The following is a 4,429-nucleotide window of genomic DNA, read 5'->3' on the forward strand; positions in this document are numbered from 1 at the left end:
GTTCAAGGTCCCACAAGAAGTTATCAACATTAACAACAAATAGAATTATACAGCCCGGCTACTGATAAAGTGATCTCTTCGTGGTTTTTATTGGCCAGATGCGTCAGCACTTTACAGGGTACTGGCAATGAACATTGATGATGATTTCCATCACGTCTAACTGAGAAATAATTCATGTGTCTGTCAGTCTGTTTCGAAAATAAACCAAAGAATCACCTCCACAATGGATTATGATTGATAAAAACCGGCTTTACGGTAGTCTATCAATACAGGCATTTGACTGCTCGATCCAGTCAAGCGGAATGATCCAGTCGTCGCCCCTACAACAGCACTGTTTCGAAACGGCTCTTATCTCCCTTTCCGCCCGACTCGCCGCCTCCGATGAGTTCAAACACGGTGCGTGCCCGCGTTGCCACTCTGCAGTGCCCTCCGTTCAGGGCCGCCGGCCGGGCCGCAGCTGTCAAACTGGATCGACTTCTGTTTTCTTTATCTGTAAAAAAAAGAAATTAACACAAATTTGATCAGGGGGGAGGACATGCGACGCCGCTGCAAGCTAGGGCTTTGAATCGGTCACCGATTTTTAGTTTCTGTTTCAAGAAGTTATCAATATTAACTGGCGACAAGGTACTGTAGTCTGACAAGTTATACAGCCCGGCTACAGATAATGTTAAATGTTCAAGGTCCCACAAGAAGTTATCAACATTAACGGACATGTAGAATTCTACAGCCCGGCTACTGATAAAGTTCAAATGTTCAAGGTCCCACAAGAAGTTATCAACATTAACAACAAGTAGAATTATACAGCCCGGCTACTGATAAAGTTCAAATGTTCAAGGTCCCACAAGAAGTTATCAACATTAACGACAAATATAATTATACAGCCCGGCTACTGATAAAGTTAAACGTTCAAGGTCCCATAAGAAGTCATCAACATTAACGACAAGTAGAATTATACAGCCCGGCTACAGATAAAGTTAAATGTTCAAGTTTCCATGTTATCAACACTAACGACAAGTAGAATTATACAGCCCAGTTACTAATAAAGTTTAAACGTTCAAGGTCCCATAATTATAAGCTTTTTACGGTCACCGTGGCAGTGATTTCCCATTCACAGTGTCAGTCCTGCACGGCCTGGCATGGGAACTTGACTGCGACCGCGGGGCCCAATTCTCCCCTTCCGTCTCCGGTCGGGCGCCTTCCGCCGTTTCAATCTTCCCCGCAGACTGAAGTCAGGTACCCGTTCATGCTGACCTGGATGGAGTCAGGTACCCGTTCATGCTGACCTGGATGGAGTCAGGTACCCGTTCATGCTGACCTGGGTGGAGTCAGGTACCCGTTCATGCTGACCTGGGTGGAGTCAGGTACCCGGTCATGGAGTCAGGTACCCGTTCATGCTGACCTGGATGGAGTCAGGAAAATCGGTGTAAAGTGCCTTTCCTAAGGACAACAACGCCATGCCGAATCATGGCATCGAACTGAAGAACGATCACCGGTACTGGATCTCAAGTCCAACCAACATCTGACCGATTCTTTGAGCCACGGGGCCCCCCATAAGCCTAGGAATTAGATTTTGAAGTTAGACCGCCGTTAGTGTGTGTGTGTGTGTGTGTGTGTGTGTGTGTGTGTGTGTGTGTGTGTGTACCTATTAGAGTGGCTTTCTATTACAGAATTTTGCCAGAGGACAAGACTTTTGTCACAGTTGCCATGGGTTCTGTTTTCAGTGTGCCAGTTAGTGCGTACTGCACACCGGCGGGGGACCTCGCTTTATCGTCTCATTCGAATGACTATATGACGGGCGCAATAGCCAAGTGGTTAAAGCGTTGGACTGTCAATCTGAGGGTCCCGGGTTCGAATCACGGTGACGGCGCCTGGTGGGTGAAGGGTGGAGATTTTTACGATCTCCCAGGTCAACGTATGTGCAGACCTGCTAGTGCCTGAACCCCCTTCGTGTGTATACGCACGCAGAAGATCAAATACGCACGTTAAAGATCCTGTAATCCATGTCAGCGTTCGGTGGGTTATGGAAACAAGAACATACCCAGCATGCACACCCCCGAAAACGGAGTATGGCTGCCTACATGGCGGGGTAAAAACGGTCATACACGTAAAAACCCACTCGTGTACATACGAGTGAACGTGGGAATTGCAGCCCACGAACGCAGAAGAAGAAGAAGAATGACTATATATAGACGCTCAGTTTCTTTCTTTCTTTCTTTTGCGTTCGACAGCTACGCAGTCAGGGTCGAAGTCCGAGGGATGCCACAAACTCGGACGTCCGGCGAAGATCGGCAACCGTCCCCCAGAGCTTGGTGTAGAGGTCAGCACCCCCAGGCCAGGACTGCTGCCGCATCTTCTCATACAGGGGACAGTCTTGGAGAATATGGGATGGGGTCTGGTCAGCCTGGCCGCAATCCGTCACACAGGGATGTGGCTGCCACTCCAATCCTCTTCAGGACGCTCAGTTTGATTTTCCAGTCAAACTTGGGAGACTGAATGGGAAGGGGGCGGCGAGAGCGGGATTTGAACCCCAGACCCTCACGGGCACTGTATTCATTTTGCAGATGTGCGTCTTAACCATGATGCCAATACAGTGCACGTCAGTGAGGGAAGTTCTTGTCATTTTGCTCCTTGTGTGAAATTCGGGCTGCTCTCTCTCTCTCTCTCTCTCTCTCTCTCTCCCCCCTCTCTCTCTCTCCCTCTCTTTCTCTCCGTCTCTCTCTCTCTTTCTCCCTCTCTCTCTCTCTCCCCTCTCTCTTCCCCCATCTCTCTCTCCTTCCATTTCTCTCTCTATCCCCCATCTCTCTCCCTCTCTCTCCTCTCTCTCCCCCCTCTCTCTTCCTCCCCCCTCTGTCTCTCTTTCCTTCTCTCTCTCTCCCTCTCTCTCTCTCTGTCTCCCTCTCCCTCTCTCACTCTCCACCCCCCCCCCCCTCTCTCTCTCTGCCAGGGAGAATGGCGACATCGCCGCAGTCACAGTGCAGCACCATCCGACAATATAATTATTATATATTCTGTCTGCAAGTCAGTGTATTTGTTTCACTTTCGATTTTTTTCTTCTTCTTCTTCTCTTCTCTACAGTCTTTCACGTGCAGTGCGCTAACTTGAGTACATACATTGCCGTACAGTAGACTGACTTCGGTTTCTATGGTCTCATCTGAAGGACTAGCACCCAGACCAATATTTAAGGCCCCCCCTCAACGCCGGTGTAGTGGAGAAGGATAGTGGGGTGTGGGGGGGTTAGGGGTGGTGGTGGAGGTAAAAGCACGTGGAGGTGGAGTTAAAACCACGGTCCGTTTTGTACATAACCAAGACTGTGCAAGCAAATTATACTGATGTCTGTCTCAGTCTTTCCGAGATTGCGCGCACGTGTGTGTGTGTGTGGGGGAGGGGGGGGAGGGGAGTTGGGGGGGAGGAAGGGTAGGGCAGGGGGGGGGGGGAGGGGGAGCAGAATGTGGGGGGAGGAGGGGTACGTGCGCGTGTGTTTGTTTAATGTGTGTGTGTGTGTGTGTGTGTGTGTGTGTGTGACCGGTTCTTGTTTTCTTTATCTATTTATTTTTTTCAATAGATCTTACCATTCACTCGTGAAAACTTTCCATCTAATTAACGGAGTAAAAGCAACATTTCAGCTTGAAAATGTTAATGAGGAAAGAAAGAAAAAGAAAAAAAGAAGAAAAAAAAACCGCTATGGTGATATCGAATACCGTAACCCCCCCCCCCCACCCCCACCCCCAACCCCTTCACACTTTCACACCCACTCCTCGTTTTTTTTGTATTTATGGAGTGGAACCTTTTAGCTCGTGAAACGAAACGAAACGAAACAGCGTCTTGAAGTGATGAGAGAGAGAGAGAGAGAGAGAGAGAGAGAGAGAGAGATTCACCTGCCCCCAACCCCCTAAATAATAATATGGTGCATTACACGCTGCAAAAGAGACCTTTTATTGTTGTCGCTGTGAAAACCTAAAACTGATAGGTAGGGCTGAATGACAAACACGGGTCAATCGTGCAGCTCGCAGTGGCCCAGTGGTCACTGACGAGCCCGACTATGAGGCGAACGTTCTCGGGTTCGAGTCCCACCACACACCGTAATCCCCCCCCCCCTCTCTCTCTCTTTCCCCAAGTCTCTCTCCCCGCCCCCCTCTCTCTCTCTCCCCGAGTCTCTCTCTCTCTCCCCGAGTCTCTCTCTCCCTTTCTCTTTCGCTCTCTTCCAATTGACCTTAAGTGGAGGTCTGGGTGCTAGTCCTTCAGATGAGACGATAAACCGAGGTACTGTGTGCAGCACTTTGCGTACACAAGAGAGCGCACGGTAACAAAAAGGCTGTCCATGAACCCCCCCCCCCCCCCCCCCAAGAAAACAACACCCCCCCCCCCCCAAAAAAAAACAACCCACAAAAAACACAAACACCCACAAACAAACAAATTGAATCTGTAGAAG

General features: G+C 49.3%; 1 long non-coding RNA gene across 1 annotated transcript in view; it reads left to right on the forward strand.

Moving 5' to 3' along the window:
- The window catches only part of LOC143295743 (uncharacterized), a 7,177-nt gene extending 4,572 nt beyond the window's left edge, over positions 1 to 2,605 (forward strand). The window contains exon 2 of the long non-coding RNA XR_013057071.1: positions 2,229 to 2,605. This is a non-coding gene — a long non-coding RNA (uncharacterized LOC143295743). The remainder of the gene's footprint in view (positions 1 to 2,228) is intronic.
- Positions 2,606 to 4,429: the final 1,824 nt, after the last annotated feature.

Source organism: Babylonia areolata, chromosome 21, assembly GCF_041734735.1.
Source record: "Babylonia areolata isolate BAREFJ2019XMU chromosome 21, ASM4173473v1, whole genome shotgun sequence".
Taxonomy (NCBI): domain Eukaryota; kingdom Metazoa; phylum Mollusca; class Gastropoda; order Neogastropoda; family Buccinidae; genus Babylonia; species Babylonia areolata.